Here is a 16,146-nt window from a genome sequence, read left to right on the forward strand (position 1 = left end):
CCCGAATCCTAGAAGTTCTGAGGGTTTCCTAAACCAGTCCCCACTCCTGGTTGCAAGTGGGAAGGTGCACAGGTCAGCACAGGACTAGGCAAGCGTTTCAAAGTGAAAGTGGGGAGGGCTGAGGAAGCCACAGGCAGGGTCAGGGTCAGGGCTGGCCTCTGCCCACAGCATGACCTCCCCTGGGACCCTGTGCAGTGGCAGCACCACACACGCAAGCCCCACTTCCTCCAAACTCAGGTGAGAACCCCGGGAACACCACCACAAGCCTCTGGCCTCTAGTTCCCATACACACTCAATGACACCAAGACATCTACTGCAATGGGTATCGTGTGTGAACCAGCTCAGCTGTTGTATTTGGCTGGACCTCAAAAATATTTGCTGAGTAAATGAAGTGTCTGTTCAGGGCGGAATTATATTTTCAATTCACCTCACCATTTACACAATACTCCTTTTTTTTTTTTTTGCTATTTATCACCATTTTCTACAGTTGGAGGCAGAGCAGCTAGTATTATCCCCATTTTGTAGCCAAGGAAACCAAGGTTTGGAATCTCTACAGAATCCATTCAAGATCTCATAGCAATTACACGTCAGGATTAAAATTTGAACACAGGTCCAGTTTTACAGCTCAAGGATTTACACAAAAAGCAAAATTGCCCAAAAAGTCTTAGCTCTCAAGAACATTCTAATACAGTCTTCTATCACCTCTGCTGCTAGGTGTCTGAATAAAGTGAACATCCGCAAGTACAAGGAGAATACAGGAGACATTTAACATACCCCTGACCCTAAGCTGAGAAGGTCAAGGAGGACCACAATGAGTAAACATTCAAGTCAAAAAGTGATAGCGTAACAGGGTAACAGACTGTCTCAGCTGCACAGTGACTGCAGATTATAGATAAGTTCCTTGCTCTCTCAAGACCATTTTGAAAGAGGAAAAACTTGCTGAAAGATGGGAGCATGAAAAGATCTTTATTATACATGAAAAGTGATGTGTATTTTAATAACAAGCCCAGATGTGTTTCTGCTGTGATCCCACTGCCTTTCATCGATGTCCATCCCAGGGAGGGGCCCACTCTGGTTAAGGTCACTGTGCTCACAGCTGGTACCCAATACCAGGAGCTGGTTTTAATAAAAGTCAGCTGGTATCTGCAATGCAAACAGGAGGGGGCCTACAGGATGCATATAAAAGGTCATCAGCATGAACTACAAAAACCCAGAGTCTGCATGTTCTGATCCCAAGGTGTATCTGGAGACAGACTTTCCCTACCACAGGAGGGAGGGTTCAAAACCTCCATATTTATTTGCCGAAAGTGTGCAAGATTCCACAATGATAACCAGGTAAGAAATGTCCTTGGCAGCCAAGGGGAAAGAATTTCAATGTATTATAAAAATAACACTAATTCAAGATGAAACACTGTTCCCTTTCTGACCAGAAGAATGTTGGGTAGAGAAAAACTAATCTGGTCAAAGAATCTGAATTAAAAGAAACCTGCACCACTGAAATGTTGTGAAGTAATTAGCCTCCAATTAATTAAAAAAAAAAAAAAAGAAACCTGCATCTTTGAGTTCAGTAGCTTCTGAATAGAGGGTGGTCCTGAGGGAGTGAGGCTGTGGACCCCCAGGGATGACCAACTCCCAGGATGGGTGAGGGGCAGGAGGAACCACTTGTACATGAAGGAAATAACAGTCTACAGTCAAGAAGATCTGTGAAGAAAGCAAGGTCAATGTTGTGGTTTCTGTTAAGTCTCCTTATGCGTGACTTATGGACAAGATTTGAAGACACAGGTAGAAATTCCCTGGTCACACCTCAACCTCAGGATGCACACTTCACGCAGAGGACCCTGAAGGACAGGGAAGAGAACAGAGGAAACCCCACCTGCACGCTGAGAGCCAATTTCCAAAGCACAGTGTTAGGGACTCACGTACATGACCCACCTACATTTTCCCGAAGCCAGAGACACAGGGGAAGCGGGTCTGCTTGAGAGAAGCTGTCTTCTGTGATTTGCAACTTAGCCTGAGTAACTAAGTCATGGCAGGGCAGGACCCACACCCAGGTCAAAATGCCTCCACATCCACTTGCAGAAATGACAGGCTAATGGCACACAGTTACCAAAGATACTGGAAGAGTCTTAAACAGAGTTAACAAGGTGGTGGGGACTACTGAGTCCAAATCTCTGAGACGCATCAGCTGAGCGAGGAAACAAGCCAATTCTCCCCTCAAGTCCTCACTGATCTACAAGAAATAGCTAAACTCTGACCCATGGTTCTGGTAACCCTCCCAGGCTGCAGGGAATGGAGATCAGAGCCAAGGGTCTGCTCAAGACTGGGAGAGGGGGTGGGGCCTGCTATTCAACCCACAACAGTTCTGAGCTCAGGTCATGGCAGGTTACCTCCTCAAGAGGTGAATGAGATATGTAGCCTAACAGGGCCCAGAAGCCTCAAACAGGATAACAAGGGTCCCAGGATGGTGGTTCTCCCGGGCACCTAGCAGAAGAAGAGGAAAATCTCTGAGGCAAAGAACTTTCATCCATGGCCTCAAATTAAGTCCACAGAGAAGTATTCAAATACAATGACCAATGCACAAAGACAAGGGGACCTGTAAGTAAAAACACACAAAAGAACAGACAATAAAAGACTTCCCAGGGCAACCATTAAGAAAATAATTTTAAAAGAGTTAAAAATCACTAATTTATTATAAATAGTACACTAGAAAATATCTATTTAATTTTCCTTAAAAGGGAAGCAGTAAATAGAAAACAGAGGAACAAAAATCATGAGTCATAGAAAACAGAAAAGAAAATAAATAGCAAAATGGCAGACATAAATCCAATCGTAAAAAACTTAAATATGTGAATAAATTCAAAACTCTAATCAAAGGTAAAAGTTGTCAAACTGCAATTAAAAAAAAAAAACACAAAAACAAAACCAAGTTCTACCTATAAGCTATTTACAAGAGACAAAAATTCAGGTTCAGAGACACAAATACATTAAAGTAAATGAATGGAAATTAAAGTAAATTAAAGTAAATGATACACCAAGCCATCTATAACCATAAGAGAGATGCAGTTTTATTAACATGAATCAAAACAGACTTTAAAACAAAGAACATTAAAAGAAACTAAGAGAGACATTAAACATTGACAGAATGGTTAATCCATCAGAAAGATATAACAACTATAAATATGCATGTATCTAACAACAGTGGGACAAAAAGAAACAAAAATGAATGGCACTGAAGAGAAAAATCAACAATTCAACAATAAGAGCTGGAGACTTCAATAACCCACCATCAAGAATGGACAGAATAGACTCAAATGAGTTCCACCATATGTAAAATAGATAGCCAACGGGAATTTGCTGTGAGGCTCAGGAAACTCAAACAGGGGCTCTGTATCCACCGACGGAGAGGGTGGGATGGGGAGGGAGCTGGGAGGGAGGTTCAAAAGGGAGGGGATATATGTATACTATGGCTGATTCATGTTGACGTTTGACAGAAAACAACAAAATTCTGTAAAGCAATTATCCCTCAATAAAAAAAATAAATATATAAAAAAAAGAATGGACAGAATAACTTGACAAAATAGTGCAGCTACAGATGATATTAGCACCACCAACCAACAACATCAACCAGCTGACTTCGCTCTATGGACACCCACCCAACAACATCAACTTGCTGTCGTCTACCTATGGAACTCCCACCCAATAACAACAGACTGTATACTACACCACAAAACAGGGATTGTAAAATTTTAAAGATCAGATCCCCCGGAGAAGGGATAGGATACCCACTCCAGTATTCTTGGGCTTCCCTGGTGGCTCAGTCAGTAAAGAACCCGCCTGCAATAAGGGAGACCTGGGTTTGATCCCTGGGTTGGGAAGATCCCCTGGAGGAGGGCATGGCAACCTACTCCAGTATTCTTGCCTGGAGAATCCCCTTGGACAGAGGAGCCTGGTGGGCTGCAGTCACAGTGTTTCGAAGAGTCAGACACGACAGAGCGACTAAGCACAGCACACAGAAGCATATAAAGTGTGTTCCACTACCACACAAAATTGTTAGAATTCAAAAATAGGATTTGGGGACATCTACCACCAATATATGGATATAAACAATGTACTTCTAAATAGGCAATGGGTTAAAGAAGAAATCACAAAGGAAATTAGAAACTACTCTGAGGTATTTGAATGAAAATGCAAACAGGACACAATACAAACCAGCTATAGCAATTCTTGGAGAAAATTTTATAGCTGTTAATGCCTAAAGTGACAAAGAAAGATCTTAGGAACCAACCATACACACACACACACACACACACAGCAAAGTCAACCAAAAGTAAGCAGAAGGAAGATAAAGATTACAGCAGGAACCAATGAAGCAGGAAAAAAAAAAAAGAAAAACAGAAAATCAATTAAAACAATGGTTGGTCTTTTGAAAACATCAAGAAATTTATCAAACCTTTAGCTAGACTGGAGATGAACAAGCTTTTTCTGTAAAGGGTCAGATAGTAAAAATTTTAGCTTTTCTGCCACATATGGGTTCTGTCAATATTCTTTTTGTTTTGTTTTGTTTTTACAACACTTTAAAAATATGAAGACCATTTTTAGCTCAGAGGGCATACAAAAACAGGCTGCCAGTGGGTTTGGCCTGTGAGCTGCAGTCTGTGGACTCCTGAGCTAGACAGACCAAGAAAAAGAGAAGACACAAATAACTGATTCAGAAGTGAAAAAATAAGACAGTAGCTCTAACATCACAAAAGTTAAAAGGACTATGAGAGAGTACTATAAGTAACTACATGCCAAAAATTTAGATGAAATGAACAAATTTCTAGAAAGACATGAATTACTAAAACTGACTGAAGAAATACAAAATCTGAATAGATCTATAAAAAGTTAAAAAAAAAAAAAACTAGTAATTTGAAATCTCCACACAAAAAAGTCCAAACTCAGATGGTGAATTCTATAAACATTCAAAGAATAAAGAACATCCCACCTTTACAAAGTCTCCCAGAAAAATGAAGAGGAAGCATTACTTCCCAGCTCATTCTTTGAGGCTCATATTACCTGATACCGAAAAAAATAACATCACAAGAAAAGTACAGACAATATCTCACATGGATATAGATGAAAAAGTCCTTGACAAAATATCAACAAGATATAAAAAGAATTATACACTATAACCAGGTGGGATTTATCCCAGAAATGCAAGGTTGCTTTACTATCTGAGAGCCAATTAATGCCACAGATCATATTGAAAGAAAAAAAGAATCACTACATGGTGATCTCAGGAAGTGCATAGAGGCATTTCATAAAATCTAATGGTTATTCATGGACTTCCCTGATAGCTCAGCTGGTAAAGAATCTGCAAGTCAGGAGACCTCGGTTCGATTCCTGGGTCAGGAAGATCTGCTGGAGAAGCGATAGGCTACCCACTCCAATATTCTTGAGCTTCCCTGGCAGCTCAGCTGGTAAAGAATCTGCCTGTAATTCGGGAGACCTGGGTTTGATCCCTGGGTTGGGAAGATCCCCTGGAGAAGGGAACTACCCACTCCAGTATTCTGACCTGGAGAATTCCCTGGGGTCCCAAAGAGTCGGACATTACTGAGTGATTTTCACTTTCACTTTTCATTCATGATAAAAATTATTGACAAAGTAGGAAGAAAGGAACTTTCTCAACCCAATAAAACTCACCTACAAAACCCCTGCAGCCACATCTTAATGGTGAGTGATGGAATGCTTTCCCCAAGGCTGGAAACAGGGAAGATATCTGCACCTGTGACTTCTGTATTGATGTCTGGTCAGTGCAATCAGGCAAGAAAGAGAAATAAAAGGCATCCAGATTGGAAAGGGAAAAATTGCCTCCATTTGCAGACAACAAGATTTTGTATTTAGAAAACCATAAGAGATCCACCAAAAAAACTACTAGAATTAACAAACAAGTTCAGCAAGGTCACATAATATACAAAGATACCAAAAATCAATAGTATTTCTATATATTGGCATTGAACAATCCGAAATAAAATTAAGAAAATAATACATTCACAATAGCATCAAAAGGACAAAATACTGAAGTATAAATTTAACAAAGGAAGTATAAGACTCGTATGGTAAAAATTATAAAGCTCTGCTGAAAGAAATTAAAGACCTAAATAAACAGATCAGACATCCCATGTTCATGGATTGGAAAACTCAATTCCTCAGCAAAGCAATTCTCCCCAAATTGACCTACTGACTCAATATAATTGAAATCTAAATCTCAATTTGCTTCTTTTGTAGAAATGACAAGATGACCCTAAAATTCATTTGGAAATATAAAAGATCCAGAATGGAGACAATGTTGAAAAAGGAAGAAATATTGGAGGACTTATACTTTCTGACTTTTTTTTTAATTGGAATATAATTGCTTTACAACAATTGTGTTAGCTTCTGCACATTTTCTGACTTTGAAACTCACTACTGGAAAGCTACAGTGGAGACCTAAAGGTAAACAGAGATCAGTAAAGCATAATTGAGAACAGAGAAATACCTTTGCAATTATGGTTGATTCAAGGCAGTTCAACAAGAATAAAATAGTCTTTTCAACAAACTGCTAGACAAGTGGATCACCACAGGGAAAAGGTAAATAAGACCCTACACACAAAAAAAAATTAACTCAAAATAGATCACAGACTTGAATGTAAGAGCTAAAACTAAAAAAATCTTGAGAAAAAACTTAGGAGCAAATATTAGTTATTTTGAATTAAGCAAAGAATTCTTAGATATGACAACAAAAGCACAAATAATGAAAAAGAACTGACAAACTGGGCTTCTTCAAAAGTTAAAAATTTTGTGTTTTAATTTAGGTATAAATTTATCAAGAAAGTAAAAAGACTATCATAGACTGGGAGAAAACATTTGCAAATTCTATATCCAGCACTAACCAGTACCACCCTAAAGACACAACATCCTTCCTGACATTTAAGATCTTTTAGTCTACTGCAGAGGTGAGTGTTACTGCATTTAGCTGAAGGAGAGACCCTGAAAGGAAGTCCTGTGAGTGATGACCACAGAGGGACGATGACCACTGCAGGATGGAGCTCACAGTTCGGGGAGAGCAGTTAAAATGGAGGGAAACAGAAATGGCACTTTTCTGAAGCATTTCCACCCAAACCCAGTACCCTTTTTCTGTCTCAGGGTATCCTATATTTCTTTGGCTTTTGGAAGAGAATTTATTAAGGCTATATATGAAAAAAAAAAAACTATGGTAAACAACATATTATACTTAACAGTGAAAGATTTCAGCTCTCTCTTTCAGATTGTGAAGGGAGACAAGAATGCCTATTATCATGATTTCTATTTAACAATTCACTGGAGACTTGAGTAGAAAAAAAGAAATAAAAGATACAAGGCTTGGGATTTCCCTGGTGGTCCAGTGACTAAGACTCTGAGCTTCCAATGCAGGAGGCCCACATGCCACAACTAAGAGTTTGCGTGGTACAATTAAAGATCCTGCATGCCGCAACGAAGACCCAGCACAGCCAAATAAATAAGTATTAAAAATAAAAGTTACAAGGCTTAGTAGAAAGAGGAAAAATGATTGCTTACATAAACAACCCAAAATAATCAACAGAGAAATATTAGAATTAAAAATGAATTTAATAAGGTTTCTGGATACAAGATCAAGAAATAATTTCTTTATATGTACAATGATGCCTCTTAGAGTAGTATCAAGAAAGGTCAAATAACTCTCATATATTGTTGGTGAGAATGTAAAGTGGTATAGTCACTTTGGAAAACATTATGGTAGTTCCTCAAAATGTTAAACATGGAGTTACCACATGACCCAACAATTCCACTCTAGGAAGAACTGAAAACACCTAGCCACACAAAAACTTGTACAGGAATGTTTATAGCAGCATTATTTATAACAGTCAAAAAGTGGAAACAACCCAAATGTTCATCAACTAGTAAACAGATAAAGTGTATATTCATACAAAGGACTGCTACGCAACAATAAAGAGAAATGTAGTACTGACACAAGCTATAACATGACGAACCCTGAAAACATCACGCTAAGTGAAAGGAGCCATTCATAGAGACCACGTTATGTAGATTCCATTTATATGAAATGTCCAGAACAGGCAAATCCAGAGAGACAGAAAGGAGGCTGGTGGCTGCCCACAGATAGGAGCTGGGGGGATGAGGGGTGATTACTAATAAGTACGGGGTTTAATTTTGTGGTGATGGAAAAAGTCTAAAATTAGATTGTGGTGACAGTTGCACAACATTGTGAATATACCGAAAACCGTTGGATTGTACACTTTAAATGGGTGGGTTTTATGTGAACTGCATCTCAAGAGAACTGATAAAAATGTTTTTTTTTTTTAAATCAAATATCAAGGAATTAATTTAACAAAGGACTGTAAGCCCTCTGTATGAAAACTCTCATGGCTATTGAGATAAATTAAAGAAGATCTAATAAATCAACAAACATATAGTCATTGTTAGGAAGACTAAATATTGTAAAGAAATTTTTCTCACCTAATTGATCTATTGTTTCAATATAATCCAATCAAAATCCTCAAAGCGGATTTTGTGAAAATAAAATTACTCTAACATCTACCTAAAAATGCAAAAAGATTTTTTAAAAATAGCGCCAACTACTATATAGATGAACAAGAGAACATATAGCATGAAATTGACATTCTATAAGGCTATAAGGCTATAAGGACAGATTGACAACCCAACTAGAGAGAACACAGAGGCCAGAAACAGGCCACACTCACATTCACGCTGGACTAAAGTCAGCTCACAGAGCTGCAAGGAAGGATACAAATCAGCCAGGATGCCTGTTCATTAGAGGGAGTGCAAACTGACCAGCCAACACGGGAGCCTGGCAGCATCCACCGAAACCGAACATAGGCACCTGAGGACATTCCAGTTCCGTCCCTACATGTGCATTCGTATGTGTGACGAGAGATAAGCACAAGGATTTCTTGGCAGCATGACTCAAACACCCCAATGCCCAAACAGCAGAATGGATAAACTGGGTATATTCATATCATGGAATATTACATAGCAATGAAAAGGAGTGACTGCCATTCCACGAAATAATGTGAACTAGTCTCCAAAACGTAATGTTGTGTGAGATAAGGCAGGCACAGAACACATGATGAATCACATAAAGGTCAAAATGACTAACTTCGGGTGTTAGTATCCCAGCTGTCTTGTGGAGAAGAGGAGGGGAATTACTGACAAGGAACAGGAGGGCATGTGTGACACTGGCCATGTTCCATTCCTGGGCTGAGCCATTGGCTGCATTGGAGTGTTCACTTCCTCAAAACTCAACAGACTGTGCACTTATGATCTGTGCTGTGTTTATATGTTAAACAGAAATAAGCAAAATCAATTTCAAGTGGGGTTTACATCAAAATAGAAAAGGTTAAAAAAAAAAAGCATTTGGAACATCAAAGAATAACTTCAGGGCCTTCAAGTAAGAGAATATAACTCATGAAGAAGACAAAAAACATTGACCAGAAAGGAAAAGATTACTAAATTAGAACTCCTTAAAGAATTCTATTCATCAATAGACAGCTTTCAGAGAGTGAAAAAACAAGCCACAGAGTGGGAGAAGCCAGACATGGAAGATTATACATGGTTCCATTTATAAAATCTTCCAAAACAGGCAGAGCAATATTTAGCTTTGGGGAGGACGAAGAAGGTAACTGTGAAAGGGCAAGAAAGGTGCTTCTGAGGTGGTTATTTTCTATCCTAGTTCAGAAATATTTGCCTTATGATAATTTACTGAGCTGTACATTTGTGTTTTATGTTCCTCTCTATGTGTGTTTTTTTCCCATGATGTAAATGATGAAACAAATTAAAATCTGAACATGACAAGGACTGTCACCAGAACCATTCCTATTTGACATTGCATGGGGGCGTCCCAGCCAGGACACTGGGCCAAGAACAAAGAAGAAAAGCATGTGGGCCAGAGAGAAAGAGGCAGTCTCTATTCACAGATACCATGGTCACTAAACAGTGAGTTCTTAAGTGAAAAAACAAAAGGCAAAACAAAACCAACTAAAACAAATAAGGTAATTTATTAATAGTATCTTTATAGCAATAAAACTGGGAGATGAACCATTTTTGTTAGCATCAAAACTCATAAAATACTTGGGAAGTATTTTGTTAAATTTATGTAAGACCTGTATATCGAAAACTACAAAATATTTCTGAGAGTAGCTTAAGAAGGCCCAAATAAACTGACAGATATACCATGTTTATAGATTAGAAAATTCAATATTAAGATTCCCAAACAGAACTATAAATTCAATGCAATTCAATAAAAAAATCCAAGCAGACTTGACAAGCTGATTCTAAAATTTTGCAGAAATCCCAAAAAAGCTAAAGAGATTTGAAACAATTTTGAAAAGGAAGAGCAAAGTTGGAGGATTTACAATACCTGATTTTTTTTTTCAATTAAATGATTCTGTAGCTTTATCACTAAACCTGCTACAGGGTTAAAAGAGATGCATGTACCCCAATGTTCATTGCAGCACTTTTTACAATTGCTAGGACATGGAAGCAACCTAGACTCCTCTGTCCAAGGGATTCTCCAGCATGATCACTAAGCACCCAAATAAATGTTCAACATATTTAGACATCAGGGAAATGCAAGCTAAAACAATGAGATAGAAACACATGTATACTACAAGGGCTCAAATTTAAAATACAGACAATTCCAAGTGTTGGAAGAACATGAAACTACTGTTTCTGGTAGGAAAACAACTCCCACAAGTTGCTGGTGGGAGTATAAAATGATTTCAGTCTCTTTGCAAGATAGTTTTGAAACTTCTCCCAAAGTTAAATGTACATGTATTATATCATCCAGCAATCTATCTCTAGATATTTACCCATGAGAAATGAGCACATATGTCCATGATAAGACCTGTATACAAATTTTCATAGCATCTTTACTCATAATAGCCAAATATAGGAAGCAACCTAAATGTCCATCAATGGATGACTATATATATATATAAACAATTTGTGGTTTATCCATGCATTAGGATACACTAGTCAGCAATAAAAAGACTCAATTACTGGTATAAGAAACAATATTGATAAATCTCAAAAACTTACGCTGAGCCAACAAAGGCCAACCACAAGAGTACATATTGTATGATTCCATTTACATGAAGTTCTAGAATGGGGGTAAAAATCTAATGTACTGAAAGAACAAATAATATAATTAGATCACTAACCTAAAGAAATCGCATTTGTGGTTGCTTCAAGGCATGGGAGAATGACTGCAAAGAGGCATGAGGAAACTTTTTATGGCAATGGAAACATTCTAAACTTGACTAAGTTGGTTTTTATATGTGTGTATACATTTGTCAAACTTATGGAATGTACACTTAAATGAGTGTACTTTGTTATATGTAAGTATTATTCCAGTAATACTGATTCTTAAGGTAAGTGAGTGAAAGTCACTCAGCCATGTCCAACTCTTTGCAACCCTATTGACTATACAGTCCATGGAATTCTCTAAGCCAGAATATTGGAGTGGGTAGTCTTTCCTTTCTCCAGGGGATCTTCCCAACCCAGAGATCTGAACCCAGGTCCCCCGCATTGCAGGCCGATTCTTTACCAGCTGAGCCACAAAGGAAGCCCTTTTAAAGTATAATGTCTCTAACAAAGTACACTCAGTGTTGGGCTTCCGGTTCAAGATGGTGGAGTAGAAGGACGTGCACTCATCTCCTGTGACAGCACCAAAATTGCAACTGTCTAATGAACAACCACCAACAGGAGGCTGCTGGAACCCACCAAAAAGTACACTCAGTGTTTAGAAAAAAATTAATCTGAGTTCATTCCATGACACTTTTTGAAAATATTATAATTCTGGGTTTATTGCATAAGCTCCACAGCAGTAATACCAGAAATGCTCAGTATTATATATTACACATTATCATCATCCTCTGAACATACTATTTTCACCATTCTAAGTTCCCTTCTAGTCTCTATCTATATGCATATATAATATTTCAACAGCTATAATTATGGCATAAGAAAAACACAAAAATAACTTAGAATCAAACATGCAATTTTACTATATACAAAAAAATTCAAGTTGTGCATTTCTCTCTGCTGACAGCGCTCCCAACAGAACCCAAAACCTACGTGCTGCCAATGCCCCTGCCCCTGCTTCTTGCTCTGTCCTGGGTGGGTGGAGGAAGGAATTCCCTTTGGGAAAGAAGACAAGAATCCCCTCCCACCAACAGGAGATTGGCAGGAAGGCGGGCAGAGGGAGTCTGGAGGGGGGAGGACACGCCTGGCACTGTCCGTGGTCCTGGTCCTCCCAGAGCACACGCATGCAGAGCAGATGGTGCCCTCTCTGGGGTGGAATCCACACCATCTTTCCTTACAACTCTGCCACCTCTCTGCAAGTCCACCCTGGTGGTAGGCTCTGCAGGGCAGAAGCTTGGAATTTAGTGCCCACCAGGCCCAGGACGCTACTGCAGGAGGCAGAGGCTTCTGCTTTCACAGTGCCCACAGTTTGGTAAGATAGAGAGGGACAGTGAAACTGGCAGTAAGGGCCAGACACGGCAGTGGACAAGATGACCACTCAGACCTCAGGAGCCCAGTGGATGGAGTGCCTGGGACAACACGGTCCAGCACCAACCTACTTGGGAATAAAAACATGGATGCCACCAGGGCTGGATACAGAAGAACCACTGTGGAGCTCCTTAAAGCCAAGTCTGCTGAGGAGACCTGGAGTCTGAGCCCCTGCAGCAATGGGCCCCAAATCTGCATTTCTAGCAGGCTCTCTCCCTGGCCAGCAGGTTTTGGAACCAGCGCTGGGGAGGAGCAGCCCAATAAATACCCGGAGGTCACTTCCCTTCCCCAAGCCTTAAAATGAAAACACTCTACACACATAAAAAATATCTCAAAAGCTCACTAGTGTCTAAAGCATCTTCTCTTTTAAAACATCAAGTCCGGTGGCACTTGGCAAGAACTACAGCTTTCCAGGCACAACAGGTGATGGTGCTGACAAAACAAGAATATGTAGGGAGCTGAGTGACTGACGTTGAGGAAGTGTGAGTAGCAAGGGTGCCAAGATTTCTCAGGTCTTTCTTCAACTCTTCTCTGTCTTCCCTCTGTTCGAGAAAAACCCTTCTGAACAGGAGTGTTAAGAATGACTATCTCGTCTTTCAAAGAACAGGAGTAGAAGAGTCTATACACATGGATCTTTACCAATTTGCAGCTGCCATCAAATAAGGGGTCACCCCTCCCTCTCCCCCTCAATAAACCAAGAGCCTAATCTACTTCCCAGGGGTGCTGCTTGAGCTTTCTGGGAAACAGCCATCACTAAAGCACATGGCCCTGCTCCTGAGCTAACTGATACCCTTCAGGTCTTGGGTCCACACAAGTCCATAATTTTTCTCTAAGGAAAGAAGAGACAAGGGGGAGCAGAAAGGAAAGTGAGTGGTGTGTTTAGATGTTTATAATTGAGCTGAACTTCAGTGGTTTTCAAATCAAAGTATAACTTTAAAACATGGCAGAAGTATCTTTGATGTGAAAACCACTGAAGTTCAGCTCAATAATAAACATATTCATATGAAAACACACAACCTCCTCTGCACCAGCAGCTAGAAGACAGGGGAGAGGACTCAGGGACAGTGAGGTGGCAAGAGACGGGAGCTGGAGGGTCCCCAGCGCCTCATGCTCTGGCTCTTCCCGGCCTGGTTGCCCCTCTCCTGGGGCTTCCAAGCAATGTGTCTCCTGCTTGGGGTTGAGGGGCAGCAACGCTTACCCGTGGAGCTGAAATTCAGCAGCCTCCAACTGTTCCAGACCTGAACACACAACATTTCTCAACTGCTTTCTAAAGTTGTAGCAGATTCTCTTTAGCTGGTAACAATATTCTTTTCTGAATGATCCCATACTAAAATTGTCAAGTCAAACAGAAAAATCAGGTGGTCACAGGGAACTATATTAAATAGTCTATGATAAACCATAATGGAAAAGAATATGAAAAAGAATATATATATACATATACAGTTACTTTACTGTATAGTAGAAATTAATACAACATTGTAAATCAACTACACTTCAGTAAATTTTTTAAAGAAGTAAGGTGGCATGTGTTGTAGAGACAGGAGAAACAAAGTTCCTCACTCGGTTGGCAACATCTGCATTTAATAAGTTACTGGCAAGTGTGCCATTCCAAATATAGTGAAAATAACATTATTCAGTAGCCTTGTGGGAACCACCATGCCCTGTGGTCAAAAGCTTTGCTCTCAAGAAACCTCAAAGTAAAGTGCGTGGTCTCGTGTTCCACTCCCAGGAGGTACGTGGCAGGAGGCACTCACTCCTCTCCCTTCTATGTCCACATTCCTCCCCCTCCCCACAAGCGCAGTGAAGAGTTGGAGGGGAAATAGAAGTACAAACCACTAATATCTACACCAGCCAATATTTCCACTTACCAGAAGTTTGGAAAAAATGTTTAATGGCAAAAGAGGCTGAAATCACTTTTCCAGTCACCTGTAAATCGGTTAGTTAGAAGACCTCCCTTCCCCCGATCCTGTAACCCAGTTCCTTCTCTGATCCTGTAAATTAAAAAAGCCAGACTGAGGTGGGCATGGCACAGGGAGGACTCAGCTGGACAGGGCCCCCCTGTCCCACATCTCCTTTCAGACCCAGAGGTGACGAGGTGGGGGCAGGGTGGCACAGAGCCAAGAACATGAGGGTCCAGAACAGTCTCTCCTGGAACACAATGGCCAGCCCAGAGAGCAACGAAAGGCCACAACTGCACAGGAACTCTCGGGGAGAATAGCCAGCAGCCCCAGGACCGACCACAAGCTCCAGGAGCCTACAGAGCCGCAGATGCCCTGGGGAGGGCCGTCGTGCCCATGCACACCAGGAATGTCTGCAGAGCTGCTCGAGGACTAGGGAAAAGCGATGCCAAAGGATTAAGCTTCTCTTCACCCCTGAGGCTGGGAGAGAGCTGGGTTTTGAACTGGCCAGAAACATAGGACACCTGGAAACAGGTCTCTCCCAGACCCAGCAGAGACGACCTACCTGTGGACAGAAGGGCTCAATCCCAGGAGTGGAGGCCCCACACCTCCTGGCTCACCTGCTGCCATGGTCCCTGGACCATGTGGTCTGGCCTCCAAGGGAGCAGAGAGCCATAACAACCATCAATGAACCTGAGAGGACCCAGGGCACAAAACAAAGCGGCAGCCCTCCAGAGTTGCTGGAGAAAAACACAAAAAAGAGGAGCTCTCAAAGGCGCCCGCGGACGTGGAGGAATGGAAAGTATATATCTGACTTCTAACAGCAAAGGTGAAGACAGAATGGGTGGTCACAGCTCACAACTGAGTAAATGAACTGGAGGGTCAAACTATAAAATGCAAAGTTACAGAGAAACAGAAATCAAGAGGGAAGTGAGCAAATGATAAGACCCAGCATTCAAACACTGGAAGCCAAAGAAAGAAACAAGGCACAAGGAAGGAATTAACAGCCAACACAGAAAATTTCATTTCATTTGAAAAAAACCTTGAGTCTGCATTTTAAAAGAGCTCACCATATTCCAGAAATGATTCCTGACACACAGGGAAAAATTCCCAAATTCCAAGAAGATGGAAAAAAATCTTATAAATCTTCAGTAACAACCATATTTTAAAAACCAACAAGTTTCAACTGATACAGAAGCATGCGACAAAATCCAACACCTTCCACAGGATAAAAATTCTGAGCACGTTACGAATAGAAGACAACACACAACGTGAAAGGTTGGTGCTTCCTCCCAGGTCAGGAGAGGGTAAGGATGTCTGCTCCACACACACAGAAGTTCCAGCCAGAGCAATAAGGCAAGAAGGCAAAGAAAAGGGCATCGAGATCAGAGGGGAAGAAATAAAACTGCCCCGTGTTTGCAGAGGATGTGACTGTCCATCTAGAAAACCCTCAGGAATCTACTCTAAAAACCTAGAGCCAGTGAGTTCTGCAAAATCAACAGATAAAATAATCACACTTCTAGATGCTAACAATGAACACAGAAATTAGAGATGCTATGTTCATGAACAGGTGCTCCAAAGGAAATGAAATATTTTTGTGCAAATTTAACAAAATATGTACATGATCTGTATTGTGAAAAACCACAAGATGTTGATGAAAGAA

General features: G+C 40.5%; 1 protein-coding gene across 7 annotated transcripts in view; it reads right to left on the reverse strand.

Moving 5' to 3' along the window:
- Positions 1-16,146, reverse strand: part of B3GNTL1 (UDP-GlcNAc:betaGal beta-1,3-N-acetylglucosaminyltransferase like 1) — a 106,893-nt gene that overhangs the window by 65,957 nt on the left and 24,790 nt on the right. Inside the window, exon 3 of one of the 7 annotated variants that reach the window (XM_043464287.1) lies at positions 5,683-5,785. The exons of the other annotated variants lie outside the window; for them this stretch is intronic. The gene's annotated coding sequence lies outside the window, so the exon portion shown is untranslated. The remainder of the gene's footprint in view (positions 1-5,682; positions 5,786-16,146) is intronic. 7 annotated transcript variants of the gene reach the window in all.

Source organism: Cervus canadensis, chromosome 1 (assembly GCF_019320065.1).
Source record: "Cervus canadensis isolate Bull #8, Minnesota chromosome 1, ASM1932006v1, whole genome shotgun sequence".
Lineage (NCBI taxonomy): Eukaryota > Metazoa > Chordata > Mammalia > Artiodactyla > Cervidae > Cervus > Cervus canadensis.